The following is a 21619-nucleotide window of genomic DNA, read 5'->3' on the forward strand; positions in this document are numbered from 1 at the left end:
ATAGGATTGGGGAGTAACATACATTATGTCATCTCTAATAGGATTGGGGAGTAACATACATTATGTCATCTCTAATAGGACTGAGGAGTAACAGACAATATGGCATCTCTAATAGGACTGGGGAGTAGCAGACATGATGTCATCTCTAATAGCACTGAGGAGTAGCAGACATTATGTCATCTCTAATAGGACTAGGGAGTAACAGACATTATGTCATCTCTAATAGGACTGAGGAGTAGCAGACATTATGTCATCTCTAATAGGACTAGGGAGTAACAGACATTATGAGGAGTAACAGACATTATGTCATCTCTAATAGGACTGGGAGTAACAGACATTATGTCATCTCTAATAGGACTGGGGAGTAACAGACATTATGTCATCTCTAATAGGACTGGGAGTAACAGACATTATGTCATCTCTAATAGGACTGAGGAGTAACAGACATTATGTCATCTCTAATAGGACTGAGGAGTAGCAGACATTATGTCATCTCTAATAGGACTGAGGAGTAGCAAACATTATGTCATCTCTAATAGGACTAGGGAGTAACAGACATTATGTCATCTCTAATAGGACTGAGGAGTAACAGACATTATGTCATCTCTAATAGGACTGTAGGAGACACTATGTCATCTCAGACATTATGTCATCTCTAATAGGACTGAGGAGTAACAGACATTATGTCATCTCTAATAGGACTGGGGAGTAGCAGACATTATGTCATCTCTAATAGGACTGAGGAGTAGCAGACATTATGTCATCTCTAATAGGACTGAGGAGTAACAGACATTATGTCATCTCTAATAGGACTGAGGAGTAACAGACATTATGTCATCTCTAATAGGACTGAGGAGTAGCAGACATTATGTCATCTCTAATAGGACTGAGGAGTAACAGACATTATGTCATCTCTAATAGGACTGAGGAGTAACAGACATTATGTCATCTCTAATAGGACTGAGGAGTAGCAGACATTATGTCATCTCTAATAGGACTGAGGAGTAACAGACATTATGTCATCTCTAATAGGACTGAGGAGTAACAGACATTATGTCATCTCTAATAGGACTGAGGAGTAACAGACATTATGTCATCTCTAATAGGACTGAGGAGTAACAGACATTATGTCATCTCTAATAGGACTGAGGAGTAACAGACATTATGTCATCTCTAATAGGACTGAGGAGTAGCAGACATTATGTCATCTCTAATAGGACTAGGACTGGGAGTAACAGACATTATGTCATCTCTAATAGGACTGGGGAGTAACATACATTATGTCATCTCTAATAGGACTGGGGAGTAACAGACATTATGTCATCTCTAATAGGACTGAGGAGTAGCAGACATTATGTCATCTCTAATAGGACTGGGGAGTAACAGACATTATGTCATCTCTAATAGGACTGAGGAGTAACAGACATTATGTCATCTCTAATAGGACTGGGAGTAACAGACATTATGTCATCTCTAATAGGACAGGAGTAACAGACATTATGTCATCTCTAATAGGACTGGGGAGTAACAGACATTATGTCATCTCTAATATAGGACATTATGTCATCTCTAATAGGGGGAGTAACAGACATTATGTCATCTCTAATAGGACTAGGAGTAACAGACATTATGTCATCTCTAATAGGACTGGGGAGTAACAGACATTATGTCATCTCTAATAGGACTGGGGAGTAACAGACATTATGTCATCTCTAATAGGACTGGGAGTAACAGACATTATGTCATCTCTAATAGGACTGAGGAGTAGCAGACATTATGTCATCTCTAATAGGACTGGGGAGTAACAGACATTATGTCATCTCTAATAGGACTGAGGAGTAACAGACATTATGTCATCTCTAATAGGACTGGGGAGTAACAGACATTATGTCATCTCTAATAGGACTGAGGCAGACATTATGTAGGCTGAGGAGTAGCAGACATTATGTCATCTCTAATAGGACTGAGGAGTAGCAGACATTATGTCATCTCTAATAGGACTGAGGAGTAGCAGACATTATGTCATCTCTAATAGGACTGGGGAGTAACAGACATTATGTAATCTCTAATAGGATTGGGAGTAACATACATTATGTCATCTCTAATAGGAGTAACATACATTATGTCATCTCTAATAGGACTGAGGAGTAACAGACATTATGTCATCTCTAATAGGACTAGCAGATGTCATCTCTAATAGCACTGAGGAGTAGCAGACATTATGTCATCTCTAATAGGACTAGGGAGTAACAGACATTATGTCATCTCTAATAGGACTGAGGAGTAGCAGACATTATGTCATCTCTAATAGGACTGAGGAGTAGGAGCAGACATTATGTCATCTCTAATAGGACTGGGAGTAACAGACATTATGTCATCTCTAATAGGACTGGGGAGTAACAGACATTATGTCATCTCTAATAGGACTGGGAGTAACAGACATTATGTCATCTCTAATAGGACTGAGGAGTAACAGACATTATGTCATCTCTAATAGGACTGAGGAGTAGCAGACATTATGTCATCTCTAATAGGACTGAGGAGTAGCAGACATTATGTCATCTCTAATAGGACTGAGGAGTAGCAGACATTATGTCATCTCTAATAGGACTGAGGGAGTAGACATTATGTCATCTCTAATAGGACTGAGGAGTAGCAGACATTATGTCATCTCTAATAGGACTGAGGAGTAGCAGACATTATGTCATCTCTAATAGGACTGGGGAGTAGACAGACTAATTATGTCATCTCTAATAGGACTAGGGAGTAACAGACATTATGTCATCTCTAATAGGACTGAGGAGTAACAGACATTATGTCATCTCTAATAGGACTGAGGAGTAACAGACATTATGTCATCTCTAATAGGACTGAGGAGTAACAGACATTATGTCATCTCTAATAGGACTGAGGAGTAACAGACATTATGTCATCTCTAATAGGACTGAGGAGTAGCAGACATTATGTCATCTCTAATAGGACTGAGGAGTAGCAGACATTATGTCATCTCTAATAGGACTGAGGAGTAACAGACATTATGTCATCTCTAATAGGACTGAGGAGTAACAGACATTATGTCATCTCTAATAGGACTGAGGAGTAGCAGACATTATGTCATCTCTAATAGGACTGAGGAGTAACAGACATTATGTCATCTCTAATAGGACTGAGGAGTAACAGACATTATGTCATCTCTAATAGGACTGAGGAGTAACAGACATTATGTCATCTCTAATAGGACTGAGGAGTAGCAAACATTATGTCATCTCTAATAGGACTGAGGATTAGCAGACATTATGTCATATCTAATAGGACTGAGGAGTAGCAGACATTATGTCATCTCTAATAGGACTGAGGAGTAGCAGACATGTCATCTCTAATAGGACTGGGGAGTAACAGACATTATGTAATCTCTAATAGGATTGGGGAGTAACATACATTATGTCATCTCTAATAGGATTGGGGAGTAACATACATTATGTCATCTCTAATAGGACTGAGGAGTAACAGACAATATGGCATCTCTAATAGGACTGGGGAGTAGCAGACATGATGTCATCTCTAATAGCACTGAGGAGTAGCAGACATTATGTCATCTCTAATAGGACTAGGGAGTAACAGACATTATGTCATCTCTAATAGGACTGAGGAGTAGCAGACATTATGTCATCTCTAATAGGACTAGGGAGTAACAGACATTATGTAATCTCTTATAGGAGTGGGGAGTAACAGACATTATGTCATCTCTAATAGGACTGGGGAGTAACAGACATGATGTCATCTCTAATAGGAGTGGGGAGTAACAGACATTATGTCATCTCTAATAGGACTGGGGAGTAACAGACATTATGTCATCTCTAATAGGACTGGGGAGTAACAGACATTATGTCATCTCTAATAGGACTGGGGAGTAACAGACATTATGTCATCTCTAATAGGACATAACAGACATTATGTCATCTCTAATAGGACTGGGAGTAGCAGACATTATGTCATCTCTAATAGGACTGAGGGGAGACATTATGTCATCTCTAATAAAAGACATTATGTCATCTCTAATAGGACTGAGGAGTAACAGACATTATGTCATCTCTAATAGGATAGTAACAGACATTATGTAATCTCTAATAGGACTGGGGAGTAACAGACATTATGTCATCTCTAATAGGACTGGGGAGTAACAAACATTATGTCATCTCTAATAGGACTGAGGAGTAGCAGACATTATGTCATCTCTAATAGGACTGAGTAACAGGTCATCTCTAATAGGTAGGAGTAACAGACATTATGTCATCTCTAATAGGACTGAGGAGTAACAGACATTATGTCATCTCTAATAGGACTGAGGAGTAACAGACATTATGTCATCTCTAATAGGACTGAGGAGTAACAGACATTATGTCATCTCTAATAGGACTGAGGAGTAACAGACATTATGTCATCTCTAATAGGACTGAGGAGTAACAGACATTATGTCATCTCTAATAGGACAGTAGCAAACATTATGTCATCTCTAATAGGACTGAGGAGTAGCAGACATTATGTCATCTCTAATAGGACTGAGGAGTAGCAGACATTATGTCATCTCTAATAGGACTGAGGAGTAGAGACATTATGTAATCTCTAATAGGACTGGGGAGTAACATACATTATGTCATCTCTAATAGGATTGGGGAGTAACATACATTATGTCATCTCTAATAGGACTGAGGAGTAACAGACAATATGGCATCTCTAATAGGACTGGGGAGTAGCAGACATTATGTCATCTCTAATAGGACTGAGGAGTAGCAGACATTATGTCATCTCTAATAGGAAGGAGTAACAGACATTATGTCATCTCTAATAGGACTGAGGAGTAACAGACATTATGTCATCTCTAATAGGACTGAGGAGTAACAGACATTATGTCATCTCTAATAGGACTGAGGAGTAACAGACATTATGTCATCTCTAATAGGACTGAGGAGTAACAGACATTATGTCATCTCTAATAGGACTGAGGAGTAACAGACATTATGTCATCTCTAATAGGACTGAGGAGTAACAGACATTATGTCATCTCTAATAGGACTGAGGAGTAACAGACATTATGTCATCTCTAATAGGACTGAGGAGTAGCAGACATTATGTCATCTCTAATAGGACTGAGGAGTAGCAGACATTATGTCATCTCTAATAGGACTAGGAGTAGCAGGAATAGGACTGAGGAGTAGCAGACATTATGTCATCTCTAATAGGACTGAGGAGTAACAGACATTATGTCATCTCTAATAGGACTGAGGAGTAACAGACATTATGTCATCTCTAATAGGACTGAGGAGTAGCAGACATTATGTCATCTCTAATAGGACTGAGGAGTAGCAGACATTATGTCATCTCTAATAGGACTGGGAGTAACAGACATTATGTCATCTCTAATAGGACTGGGGAGTAACAGACATTATGTCATCTCTAATAGGATTGGGAGTAACAAACATTATGTCATCTCTAATAGGACTGAGGAGTAGCAGACATTAGTCACATTATGTCATCTCTAATAGGACTGAGGAGTAACAGACATTATGTCATCTCTAATAGGACTGAGGAGTAGCAGACATTATGTCATCTCTAATAGGACTGAGGAGTAGCAGACATTATGTCATCTCTAGGACTGGGGAGTAACAGATACATTATGTCATCTCTAATAGGACTGGGGAGTAACAGACATTATGTCATCTCTAATAGGACTGAGGAGTAGCAGACATTATGTCATCTCTAATAGGACTGAGGAGTAGCAGACATTATGTCATCTCTAATAGGACTGAGGAGTAACAGACATTATGTCATCTCTAATAGGACTGAGGAGTAACAGACATTATGTCATCTCTAATAGGACTGAGGAGTAGCAAACATTATGTCATCTCTAATAGGACTGAGGATTAGCAGACATTATGTCATATCTAATAGGACTGAGGAGTAGCAGACATTATGTCATCTCTAATAGGACATAGCAGACATGTCATCTCTAATAGGACTGGGGAGTAACAGACATTATGTAATCTCTAATAGGATTGGGGAGTAACATACATTATGTCATCTCTAATAGGATTGGGGAGTAACATACATTATGTCATCTCTAATAGGACTGAGGAGTAACAGACAATATGGCATCTCTAATAGGACTGGGGAGTAGCAGACATGATGTCATCTCTAATAGCACTGAGGAGTAGCAGACATTATGTCATCTCTAATAGGACTGAGGAGTAACAGACATTATGTCATCTCTAATAGGACTGAGGAGTAACAGACATTATGTCATCTCTAATAGGACTAGGGAGTAACAGACATTATGTAATCTCTTATAGGAGTGGGGAGTAACAGACATTATGTCATCTCTAATAGGACTGGGGAGTAACAGACATGTCATCTCTAATAGGAGTGGGGAGTAACAGACATTATGTCATCTCTAATAGGACTGAGGAGTAACAGACATTATGTCATCTCTAATAGGACTGGGGAGAAACAGACATTATGTCATCTCTAATAGGACTGGGAGAAGCAGACATTATGTCATCTCTAATAGGACTGAGGAGTGGCAGACATTATGTCATCTCTAATAGGACTGAGGGTAACAGACATTATGTCATCTCTAATAGGACATTATGTCATCTCTAATAGGACTGAGGAGTAACAGACATTATGTCATCTCTAATAGGACTGAGGAGTAACAGACATTATGTCATCTCTAATAGGACTGAGGAGTAGCAGACATTATGTCATCTCTAATAGGACTGAGGAGTAACAGACATTATGTCATCTCTAATAGGACTGGGGAGGACATTATGTCATCTCTAATAGGACTGGGGAGTAACAGACATTATGTCATCTCTAATAGGACTAGGGAGTAACAGACATTATGTCATCTCTAATAGGACTGAGGAGTAACAGACATTATGTCATCTCTAATAGGACTGAGGAGTAACAGACATTATGTCATCTCTAATAGGACTGAGGAGTAACAGACATTATGTCATCTCTAATAGGACTGAGGAGTAGCAGACATTATGTCATCTCTAATAGGACTGAGGAGTAGCAGACATTATGTCATCTCTAATAGGACTGAGGAGTAGCAGACATTATGTCATCTCTAATAGGACTGAGGAGTAGCAGACATTATGTCATCTCTAATAGGACTGGGGAGTAACAGACATTATGTAATCTCTAATAGGATTGGGGAGTAACATACATTATGTCATCTCTAATAGGATTGGGGAGTAACATACATTATGTCATCTCTAATAGGACTGAGGAGTAACAGACAATATGGCATCTCTAATAGGACTGGGGAGTAGCAGACATGATGTCATCTCTAATAGCACTGAGGAGTAGCAGACATTATGTCATCTCTAATAGGACTAGGGAGTAACAGACATTATGTCATCTCTAATAGGACTGAGGAGTAACAGACATTATGTCATCTCTAATAGGACTGAGGAGTAACAGACATTATGTCATCTCTAATAGGACTGAGGAGTAACAGACATTATGTCATCTCTAATAGGACTGGGGAGTAACAGACATTATGTCATCTCTAATAGGACTGAGGAGTAACAGACATTATGTCATCTCTAATAGGGGGAGTAACAGACATTATGTCATCTCTAATAGGACTGGGGAGTAACAGACATTATGTCATCTCTAATAGGACTGAGGAGTAGCAGACATTATGTCATCTCTAATAGGACTGAGGAGTAGCAGACATTATGTCATCTCTAATAGGACTGAGGAGTAACAGACATTATGTCATCTCTAATAGGACTGAGGAGTAGCAGACATTATGTCATCTCTAATAGGACTGAGGAGTAACAGACATTATGTCATCTCTAATAGGACTGAGTAACAGACATTATGTCATCTCTAATAGGACTGACAGACATTATGTCATCTCTAATAGGACTGAGGAGTAACAGACATTATGTCATCTCTAATAGGACTGGGGAGTAACAGACATTATGTCATCTCTAATAGGATTGGGGAGTAACAGACATTATGTCATCTCTAATAGGACTGAGGAGTAACAGACATTATGTCATCTCTAATAGGACTAATAACAGACATTATGTCATCTCTAATAGGACTGAGGAGTAGCAGACATTATGTCATCTCTAATAGGACTGAGGAGTAACAGACATTATGTCATCTCTAATAGGACTGAGGAGTAACAGACATTATGTCATCTCTAATAGGACTGAGGAGTAGCAGACATTATGTCATCTCTAATAGGACTGAGGAGTAACAGACATTATGTCATCTCTAATAGGACTGAGGGACTATGTCATCTCTAATAGGAGTAGCAGACATTATGTCATCTCTAATAGGACTGAGGAGTAGCAGACATTATGTCATCTCTAATAGGACTGAGGAGTAACAGACATTATGTCATCTCTAATAGGACTGAGGAGTAACAGACATTATGTCATCTCTAATAGGACTGAGGAGTAACAAACATTATGTCATCTCTAATAGGACTGAGGAGTAGCAGACATTATGTCATCTCTAATAGGACTGAGGAGTAGCAGACATTATGTCATCTCTAATAGGACTGAGGAGTAGCAGACATTATGTCATCTCTAATAGGACTGGGGAGTAACAGACATTATGTAATCTCTAATAGGAGTAACATACATTATGTCATCTCTAATAGGATTGGGGAGTAACATACATTATGTCATCTCTAATAGGACTGAGGAGTAACAGACATTATGTCATCTCTAATAGGACTGGGGAGTAGCAGACATTATGTCATCTCTAATAGGACTGAATAGGACTGAGGAGGGGAGTAACAGACATTATGTCATCTCTAATAGGACTGAGGAGTAGCAGACATTATGTCATCTCTAATAGGACTGGGGAGTAACAGACATTATGTAATCTCTAATAGGATGTAACAGACATTATGTCATCTCTAATAGGACTGGGGAGTAACAAACATTATGTCATCTCTAATAGGACTGTCATTATGTCATCTCTAATAGGACTGAGGAGTAACAGACATTATGTCATCTCTAATAGGACTGAGGAGTAACAGACATTATGTCATCTCTAATAGGACTGAGGAGTAACAGACATTATGCTAATAGGACATAGCAAACATTATGTCATCTCTAATAGGACTGAGGATTAGCAGACATTATGTCATCTCTAATAGGACTGAGGAGTAGCAGACATTATGTCATCTCTAATAGGACTGAGGGTAGTAGACATGTCATCTCTAATAGGACTGGGAGTAACAGACATTATGTAATCTCTAATAGGATTGGGGAGTAACATACATTATGTCATCTCTAATAGGATTGGGGAGTAACATACATTATGTCATCTCTAATAGGACTGAGGAGTAACAGACAATATGGCATCTCTAATAGGACTGGGGAGTAGCAGACATGATGTCATCTCTAATAGCACTGAGGAGTAGCAGACATTATGTCATCTCTAATAGGACTAGGGAGTAACAGACATTATGTCATCTCTAATAGGACTGAGGAGTAGCAGACATTATGTCATCTCTAATAGGACTAGGGAGTAACAGACATTATGTAATCTCTTATAGGAGTGGGGAGTAACAGACATTATGTCATCTCTAATAGGACTGGGGAGTAACAGACATGATGTCATCTCTAATAGGAGTGGGGAGTAACAGACATTATGTCATCTCTAATAGGACTGGGGAGTAACAGACATTATGTCATCTCTAATAGGACTGGGGAGAAGCAGACATTATGTCATCTCTAATAGGACTGGGGAGAAGCAGACATTATGTCATCTCCAATAGGACTGAGGAGTGGCAGACATTATGTCATCTCTAATAGGACTGAGGAGTAGCAGACATTATGTCATCTCTAATAGGACTGAGGAGTAGCAGACATTATGTCATCTCTAATAGGACTGGGGAGTAACAGACATTATGTCATCTCTAATAGGACTGAGGAGTAACAGACATTATGTCATCTCTAATAGGACTGAGGAGTAACAGACATTATGTCATCTCTAATAGGACTGAGGAGTAACAGACATTATGTCATCTCTAATAGGACTGGGGAGTAGCAGTGATGTCATCTCAGACATTATGTCATCTAATCTAATAACAGACATTATGTCATCTCTAATAGGACTGGGAGTAACAGACATTATGTCATCTCTAATAGGACTAGGAGTAACAGACATTATGTCATCTCTAATAGGACTGAGGAGTAACAGACATTATGTCATCTCTAATAGGACTGAGGAGTAGCAGACATTATGTCATCTCTAATAGGACTGAGGAGTAGCAAACATTATGTCATCTCTAATAGGACTAGGGAGTAACAGACATTATGTCATCTCTAATAGGACTGAGGAGTAACAGACATTATGTCATCTCTAATAGGACTGAGGAGTAACAGACATTATGTCATCTCTAATAGGACTGAGGGAGTATGTCATCTCAGACAGTAACAGACATTATGTCATCTCTAATAGGACTGAGGAGTAACAGACATTATGTCATCTCTAATAGGACTGAGGAGTAACAGACATTATGTCATCTCTAATAGGACTGGGGAGTAGCAGACATTATGTCATCTCTAATAGGACTGAGGAGTAACAGACATTATGTCATCTCTAATAGGACTGAGGAGTAACAGACATTATGTCATCTCTAATAGGACTGAGGAGTAAGACATTATGTCATCTCAGACATTATGTCATCTCTAATAGGACTGGGGAGTAACAGACATTATGTCATCTCTAATAGGACTGAGGAGTAAGTGGCAGACATTATGTCATCTCTAATAGGACTGAGGAGTAGCAGACATTATGTCATCTCTAATAGGACTGAGGAGTAGCAGACATTATGTCATCTCTAATAGGACTGAGGAGTAACAGACATTATGTCATCTCTAATAGGAGACATTATGTCATCTCTAATAGGACTGAGGAGTAGCAGACATTATGTCATCTCTAATAGGACTGAGGAGTAACAGACATTATGTCATCTCTAATAGGACTGGGGAGTAGCAGACATTATGTCATCTCTAATAGGACTGAGGAGTAACAGACATTATGTCATCTCTAATAGGACTGGGAGTAACAGACATTATGTCATCTCTAATAGGACTGAGGAGTAACAGACATTATGTCATCTCTAATAGGACTGAGGAGTAACAGACATTATGTCATCTCTAATAGGACTGAGGAGTAACAGACATTATGTCATCTCTAATAGGACTGAGGAGTAGCAGACATTATGTCATCTCTAATAGGACTGAGGAGTAGCAAACATTATGTCATCTCTAATAGGACTAGGGAGTAACAGACATTATGTCATCTCTAATAGGACTGAGGAGTAACAGACATTATGTCATCTCTAATAGGACTGAGGAGTAACAGACATTATGTCATCTCTAATAGGACTGAGGAGTAACAGACATTATGTCATCTCTAATAGGACTGAGGAGTAGCAGACATTATGTCATCTCTAATAGGACTGAGGAGTAGCAGACATTATGTCATCTCTAATAGGACTGAGGAGTAACAGACATTATGTCATCTCTAATAGGACTGAGGAACAGACATTATGTCATCTCTAATAGGACATTATGTCATCTCTAATAGGACTGAGGAGTAACAGACATTATGTCATCTCTAATAGGACTGAGGAGTAGCAGACATTATGTCATCTCTAATAGGACTGGGGAGTAACAGACATTATGTAATCTCTAATAGGATTGGGGAGTAACATACATTATGTCATCTCTAATAGGATTGAGGAGTAACAAGACATTATGTCATCTCTAATAGGACTGAGGAGTAGCAGACATTATGTCATCTCTAATAGGACTGAGGAGTAGCAGACATTATGTCATCTCTAATAGGACTGAGGAGTAACAGACATTATGTCATCTCTAATAGGACTGAGGAGTAACAGACATTATGTCATCTCTAATAGGACTGAGGAGTAGCAGACATTATGTCATCTCTAATAGGACTGAGGAGTAGCAAACATTATGTCATCTCTAATAGGACTGAGGATTAGCAGACATTATGTCATATCTAATAGGACTGAGGAGTAGCAGACATTATGTCATCTCTAATAGGACTGAGGAGTAGCAGACATGTCATCTCTAATAGGACTGGGGAGTAACAGACATTATGTAATCTCTAATAGGATTGGGGAGTAACATACATTATGTCATCTCTAATAGGATTGGGGAGTAACATACATTATGTCATCTCTAATAGGACTGAGGAGTAACAGACAATATGGCATCTCTAATAGGACTGGGGAGTAGCAGACATGATGTCATCTCTAATAGCACTGAGGAGTAGCAGACATTATGTCATCTCTAATAGGACTAGGGAGTAACAGACATTATGTCATCTCTAATAGGACTGAGGAGTAGCAGACATTATGTCATCTCTAATAGGACTAGGGAGTAACAGACATTATGTAATCTCTTATAGGAGTGGGGAGTAACAGACATTATGTCATCTCTAATAGGACTGGGGAGTAACAGACATGATGTCATCTCTAATAGGAGTGGGGAGTAACAGACATTATGTCATCTCTAATAGGACTGGGGAGTAACAGACATTATGTCATCTCTAATAGGACTGGGGAGTAACAGACATTATGTCATCTCTAATAGGACTGGGGAGTAACAGACATTATGTCATCTCTAATAGGACTGGGGAGGCAGACATTATGTCATCTCTAATAGGACTGAGGAGTAACAGACATTATGTCATCTCTAATAGGACTGGGGAGTAACAGACATTATGTCATCTCTAATAGGACTGAGGAGTAGCAGACATTATGTCATCTCTAATAGGACTGGGAGTAGCAGACATTATGTCATCTCTAATAGGACTGAGGAGTAACAGACATTATGTCATCTCTAATAGGACTGGGAGTAACAGACATTATGTCATCTCTAATAGGACTGGGGAGTAACAGACATTATGTCATCTCTAATAGGACTGAGGAGTAACAGACATTATGTCATAATCTAGTATAGACATTATGTCATCTCTAATAGGACTGAGGAGTAACAGACATTATGTCATCTCTAATAGGACTGAGGAGTAACAGACATTATGTCATCTCTAATAGGACTGAGGAGTAACAGACATTATGTCATCTCTAATAGGACTGAGGAGTAGCAGACATTATGTCATCTCTAATAGGACTGAGGAGTAAGCAGACATTATGTCATCTCTAATAGGACTTGAGTAGCAGACATTATGTCATCTCTAATAGGACTGAGGAGACATTATGTCATCTCTAATAGGACTGAGGAGTAGCAGACATTATGTCATCTCTAATAGGACTGGGAGTAGCAGACATTATGTCATCTCTAATAGGACTGAGGAGTAACAGACATTATGTCATCTCTAATAGGACTGGGGAGTAACAGACATTATGTCATCTCTAATAGGACTGGGAGTAACAGACATTATGTCATCTCTAATAGGATGGGAGTAACATACATTATGTCATCTCTAATAGGACTGAGGAGTAACAGACATTATGTCATCTCTAATAGGACTGGGGAGTAGCAGACATTATGTCATCTCTAATAGGACTGAGGAGTAGCAGACATTATGTCATCTCTAATAGGACTAGGGAGTAACAGACATTATGTCATCTCTAATAGGACTGAGGAGTAGCAGACATTATGTCATCTCTAATAGGACTAGGGAGTAACAGACATTATGTCATCTCTAATAGGACTGGGGAGTAACAGACATTATGTCATCTCTAATAGGACTGGGGAGTAACAGACATTATGTCATCTCTAATAGGACTGGGGAGTAGCAGACATTATGTCATCTCTAATAGGACTGGGAGTAAGCAGACATTATGTCATCTCTAATAGGACTGGGAGTAAGCAGACATTATGTCATCTCTAATAGGACTGGGGAGTAGCAGACATTATGTCATCTCTAATAGGACTGAGTAGCAGACATTATGTCATCTCTAATAGGACTGAGGAGTAGCAGACATTATGTCATCTCTAATAGGACATTATGAGGAGTAGCAGACATTATGTCATCTCTAATAGGACTGAGGAGTAGCAGACATTATGTCATCTCTAATAGGACTGAGGAGTAACAGACATTATGTCATCTCTAATAGGACTGAGGAGTAACAGACATTATGTCATCTCTAATAGGACTGGGGAGTAACAGACATTATGTCATCTCTAATAGGACTGGGAGTAACAGACATTATGTCATCTCTAATAGGACTGGGAGTAGCAGACATTATGTCATCTCTAATAGGACTGAGGAGTAACAGACATTATGTCATCTCTAATAGGACTGAGGAGTAACAGACATTATGTCATCTCTAATAGGACTGAGGAGACATTATGTCATCTCTAATAGACATTATGTCATCTCTAATAGGACTGGGGAGTAACAGACATTATGTCATCTCTAATCTGAGGAGTAACAGACATTATGTCATCTCTAATAGGACTGAGGAGTAACAGACATTATGTCATCTCTAATAGGACTGAGGAGTAACAGACATTATGTCATCTCTAATAGGACTGAGGAGTAACAGACATTATGTCATCTCTAATAGGACTGAGGAGTAACAGACATTATGTCATCTCTAATAGGACTGAGGAGTAGCAGACATTATGTCATCTCTAATAGGACTGAGGAGTAGCAGACATTATGTCATCTCTAATAGGACTGAGGAGTAGCAGACATTATGTCATCTCTAATAGGACTGAGGAGTAGCAGACATTATGTCATCTCTAATAGGACTGAGGAGTACAGACATTATGTCATCTCTAATAGGACTGAGGAGTAACAGACATTATGTCATCTCTAATAGGACTGAGGAGTAGACATTATGTCATCTCTAATAGGACTGAGGAGTACAGACATTATGTCATCTCTAATAGGACTGAGGAGTAGCAGACATTATGTCATCTCTAATAGGACTGAGGAGTAGCAGACATTATGTCATCTCTAATAGGACTGGGGAGTAACAGACATTATGTAATCTCTAATAGGATTGGGGAGTAACAGACATTATGTCATCTCTAATAGGATTGGGGAGTAACATACATTATGTCATCTCTAATAGGACTGAGGAGTAACAGACATTATGTCATCTCTAATAGGACTGGGGAGTAGCAGACATGGAGTAAGCAGACATTATGTCATCTCTAATAGGACTGAGGGAGTAACAGACATTATGTCATCTCTAATAGGACTGAGGAGTAGCAGACATTATGTCATCTCTAATAGGACTAGGGAGTAACAGACATTATGTCATCTCTAATAGGACTGAGGAGACATTATGTCATCTCTAATAGACAGTTATGTCATCTCTAATAGGACTGGGGAGTAACAGACATTATGTCATCTCTAATAGGACTGGGGAGTAACAGACATTATGTCATCTCTAATAGGACTGGGGAGTAAGCAGACATTATGTCATCTCTAATAGGACTGAGGAGTAGCAGACATTATGTCATCTCTAATAGGACTGAGGAGTAGCAGACATTATGTCATCTCTAATAGGACTGAGGAGTAGCAGACATTATGTCATCTCTAATAGGACTGTAACAGACATTATGTCATCTCTAATAGGACTGAGGAGTAACAGACATTATGTCATCTCTAATAGGACTGAGGAGTAACAGACATTATGTCATCTCTAATAGGACTGAGGAGTAACAGACATTATGTCATCTCTAATAGGACTGGGGAGTAACAGACATTATGTCATCTCTAATAGGACTGGGAGTAACAGACATTATGTCATCTCTAATAGGATTGGGAGTAACAAACATTATGTCATCTCTAATAGGACTGGGAGTAGCAGACATTATGTCATCTCTAATAGGACTGAGGAGTAGCAGACATTATGTCATCTCTAATAGGACTGAGGAGTAACAGACATTATGTCATCTCTAATAGGACTGAGGAGTAACAGACATTATGTCATCTCTAATAGGACTGAGGAGTAGCAGACATTATGTCATCTCTAATAGGACTGAGGAGTAGCAAACATTATGTCATCTCTAATAGGACTGAGGATTAGCAGACATTATGTCATATCTAATAGGACTGAGGAGTAGCAGACATTATGTCATCTCTAATAGGACTGAGGAGTAGCAGACATTATGTCATCTCTAATAGGACTGGGGAGTAACAGACATTATGTAATCTCTAATAGGATTGGGGAGTAACATACATTATGTCATCTCTAATAGGATTGGGGAGTAACATACATTATGTCATCTCTAATAGGACTGAGGAGTAACAGACAATATGGCATCTCTAATAGGATGTAGCAGACATGATGTCATCTAATAGCACTGAGGAGTAGCAGACATTATGTCATCTCTAATAGGACTAGGGAGTAACAGACATTATGTCATCTCTAATAGGACTGAGGAGTAGCAGACATTATGTCATCTCTAATAGGACTAGGGAGTAACAGACATTATGTAATCTCTTATAGGAGTGGGGAGTAACAGACATTATGTCATCTCTAATAGGACTGGGGAGTAACAGACATTATGTCATCTCTAATAGGAGTGGGGAGTAACAGACATTATGTCATCTCTAATAGGACTGGGGAGTAACAGACATTATGTCATCTCTAATAGGACTGGGGAGTAACAGACATTATGTCATCTCTAATAGGACTGGGGAGGACATTATGTCATCTCTAATAGGACTGGGGAGACATTATGTCATCTCTAATAGGACTGAGGAGTAACAGACATTATGTCATCTCTAATAGGACTGGGGATAACAGACATTATGTCATCTCTAATAGGACTGGGGAGTAGCAGACATTATGTCATCTCTAATAGGACTGAGGAGTAACAGACATTATGTCATCTCTAATAGGACTGAGGAGTGGCAGACATTATGTCATCTCTAATAGGACTGGGGAGTAGCAGACATTATGTCATCTCTAATAGGAGTAACAGACATTATGTCATCTCTAATAGGACTGAGGAGTAGCAGACATTATGTCATCTCTAATAGGACTGAGGAGTAGCAGACATTATGTCATCTCTAATAGGACTAACAGACATTATGGAGGAGTAGCAGACATTATGTCATCTCTAATAGGACTGAGGAGTAGCAGACATTATGTCATCTCTAATAGGACTGGGGAGTAACAGACATTATGTCATCTCTAATAGGACTGGGGAGTAACAGACATTATGTCATCTCTAATAGGATTGGGGAGTAACATACATTATGTCATCTCTAATAGGACTGAGGAGTAACAGACATTATGTCATCTCTAATAGGACTGGGGAGTAGCAGACATGATGTCATCTCTAATAGCACTGAGGAGTAGCAGACATTATGTCATCTCTAATAGGACTAGGGAGTAACAGACATTATGTCATCTCTAATAGGACTGAGGAGTAGCAGACATTATGTCATCTCTAATAGGACTAGGGAGTAACAGACATTATGTAATCTCTTACATTAACAGACATTATGTCATCTCTAATAGGACTGGGGAGTAACAGACATGATGTCATCTCTAATAGGAGTGGGGAGTAACAGACATTATGTCATCTCTAATAGGACTGGGGAGTAACAGACATTATGTCATCTCTAATAGGACTGGGGAGTAACAGACATTATGTCATCTCTAATAGGACTGGGGAGTAACAGACATTATGTCACTAATAGGATGTCATCTCTAATAGGACTGAGGAGTAACAGACATTATGTCATCTCTAATAGGACTGGGGAGTAACAGACATTATGTCATCTCTAATAGGACTGAGGAGTAACAGACATTATGTCATCTCTAATAGGACTGGGGAGTAACAGACATTATGTCATCTCTAATAGGACTGAGGAGGAGACATTATGTCACAGACATTATGTCATCTCTAATAGGACTGAGGAGTAACAGACATTATGTCATCTCTAATAGGACTGAGGAGTAGCAGACATTATGTCATCTCTAATAGGACATGGCAGACATTATGTCATCTCTAATAGGACTGAGGAGTACAGACATTATGTCATCTCTAATAGGATTGGGGAGTAACAGACATTATGTCATCTCTAATAGGACTGGGAGTAACAGACATTATGTCATCTCTAATAGGACTGAGGAGTAGCAGACATTATGTCATCTCTAATAGGACTGAGGAGTAACAGACATTATGTCATCTCTAATAGGACTGGGGAATAGCAGACATTATGTCATCTCTAATAGGACTGAGGAGTAGCAGACATTATGTCATCTCTAATAGGACTAGGGAGTAACAGACATTATGTCATCTCTAATAGGACTGAGGAGTAACAGACATTATGTCATCTCTAATAGGACTGAGGAGTAGCAGACATTATGTCATCTCTAATAGGACTGGGGAGAAGCAGACATTATGTAATCTCTAATAGGACTGAGGAGTAGCAGACATTATGTCATCTCTAATAGGACTGGGGAGTAACATACATTATGTCATCTCTAATAGGACTGGGGAGTACATTATGTCATCTCTAATAGGACTGAGGAGTGGCAGACATTATGTCATCTCTAATAGGACTGAGGAGTAGCAGACATTATGTCATCTCTAATAGGACATTATGTCATCTCTAATAGGACTGAGGAGTAACAGACATTATGTCATCTCTAATAGGACTGGGGAGTAACAGACATTATGTCATCTCTAATAGGACTGAGGAGTAGCAGACATTATGTCATCTCTAATAGGACTGGGAGTAACAGACATTATGTCATCTCTAATAGGATTGGGGAGTAACATACATTATGTCATCTCTAATAGGACTGGGGAGTAACAGACATTATGTCATCTCTAATAGGACTGAGGAGTAGCAGACATTACATTATGTCATCTCTAATAGGACTGAGGAGTAGCAGACATTATGTCATCTCTAATAGGACTGAGGAGTAACAGACATTATGTCATCTCTAATAGGACTGAGGAGTAACAGACATGTCATCTCTAATAGGACTGAGGAGTAGCAGACATTATGTCATCTCTAATAGGACTGAGGAGTAGCAAACATTATGTCATCTCTAATAGCACTGAGGAGCAGCAGACATTATGTCATCTCTAATAGGACTGGGGAGTAACAGACATTATGTCATCTCTAATAGGACTGAGGAGTAGCAGACATTATGTCATCTCTAATAGGACTGGGAGTAACAGACATTATGTAATCTCTTATAGGAGTGGGGAGTAACAGACATTATGTCATCTCTAATAGGACTGGGGAGTAACAGACATTATGTCATCTCTAATAGGACTGGGGAGTAACAGACATTATGTCATCTCTAATAGGACTGGGGAGTAACAGACATTATGTCATCTCTAATAGGACTGGGGAGTAACAGACATTATGTCATCTCTAATAGGACTGGGGAGTAACAGACATTATGTCATCTCTAATAGGACTGGGGAGGAAAATACATTATGTAATCTCTAATAGACTGGGGAGAAGCAGACATTATGTCATCTCTAATAGGACTGAGGAGTGGCAGACATTATGTCATCTCTAATAGGACTGAGGAGTAGCAGACATTATGTCATCTCTAATAGGACTGGGAGTAGCAGACATTATGTCATCTCTAATAGGACTGAGGGTAGTAGACACTATGTCATCTCTAATAGGACTGAGGAGTAGACATTATGTCATCTCTAATAGGACTGAGGAGTAACAGACAATATGTCATCTCTAATAGGACTGGGGAGTAGCAGACATGATGAGCACTGAGGAAGCAGACATTATGTCATCTCTAATAGGACTAGGGAGTAACAGACATTATGTCATCTCTAATAGGACTGAGGAGTAGACATTATGTCACTAATTATGACATTATGTCATCTCTAATAGGACTGGGGAGTAACAGACATGATGTCATCTCTAATAGGAGTGGGGAGTAACAGACATTATGTCATCTCTAATAGGACTGGGGAGTAACAGACATTATGTCATCTCTAATAGGAGTGGGGAGTAACAGACATTATGTAATCTCTAATAGGACTGGGGAGTAACAGACATTATGTCATCTCTAATAGGACTGGGGAGGAAAATACATTATGTCATCTCTAATAGGACTGAGGAGTAACAGACATTATGTCATCTCTAATAGGAGTGGGGAGTAGCAGACATGATGTCATCTCTAATAGCACTGAGGAGTAGCAGACATTATGTCATCTCTAATAGGACTAGGGAGTAACAGACATTATGTCATCTCTAATAGGACTGAGGAGTAGCAGACATTATGTCATCTCTAATAGGACTAGGGAGTAACAGACATTATGTAATCTCTTATAGGAGTGGGGAGTAACAGACATTATGTCATCTCTAATAGGACTGGGGAGTAACAGACATGATGTCATCTCTAATAGTAACAGACATTATGTCATCTCTAATAGGACTGGGGAGTAACAGACATTATGTCATCTCTAATAGGACTGGGGAGTAACAGACATTATGTCATCTCTAATAGGACTGGGGAGTAACAGACATTATGTCATCTCTAATAGGACTGGGGAGGAAAATACATTATGTCATCTCTAATAGGACTGAGGAGTAACAGACATTATGTCATCTCTAATAGGAGTGGGGAGTAACAGACATTATGTAATCTCTAATAGGACTGGGGAGTAACAGACATTATGTCATCTCTAATAGGAGTGGGGAGTAACAGACATTATGTAATCTCTAATAGGACTGAGGAGTGGCAGACATTATGTCATCTCTAATAGGACTGGGGAGTAACATACATTATGTCATCTCTAATAGGACTGAGGAGTGGCAGACATTATGTCATCTCTAATAGGACTGAGGAGTAGCAGACATTATGTCATCTCTAATAGGACTGAGGAGTGGCAGACATTATGTCATCTCTAATAGGACTGAGGAGTAGCAGACATTATGTCATCTCTAATAGGACTGGGGAGTAACGGACATTATGTAATCTCTAATAGGACTGGGGAGTAACAGACATTATGTCATCTCTAATAGGAGTGGGGAGTAACAGACATTATGTCATCTCTAATAGGACTGGGGAGTAACAGACATTATGTCATCTCTAATAGGAGTGGGGAGTAACAGACATTATGTCATCTCTAATAGGACTGGGGAGAAGGACATTATGTAGGACTGAGGAGTGGCAGACATTATGTCATTATGTGAGGAGTAGCAGACATTATGTCATCTCTAATAGGACTGAGGAGTAACAGACATTATGTCATCTCTAATAGGACTGAGGAGTAACAGACATTATGTCATCTCTAATAGGACTGAGGAGTAGCAGACATTATGTCATCTCTAATAGGACTGAGGAGTGGCAGACATTATGTCATCTCTAATAGGACTGAGGAGTAGCAGACATTATGTCATCTCTAATAGGACTGAGGAGTAGCAGACATTATGTCATCTCTAATAGGACTGAGGAGTAGCAGACATTATGTCATCTCTAATAGGACTGAGGAGTAACAGACATTATGTCATCTCTAATAGGACTGAGGAGTAACAGACATTATGTCATCTCTAATAGGACTGAGGAGTAACAGACATTATGTCATCTCTAATAGGACTGAGGAGTAGCAGA

Source organism: Oncorhynchus nerka, linkage group LG13 (assembly GCF_034236695.1).
Source record: "Oncorhynchus nerka isolate Pitt River linkage group LG13, Oner_Uvic_2.0, whole genome shotgun sequence".
NCBI lineage: Eukaryota > Metazoa > Chordata > Actinopteri > Salmoniformes > Salmonidae > Oncorhynchus > Oncorhynchus nerka.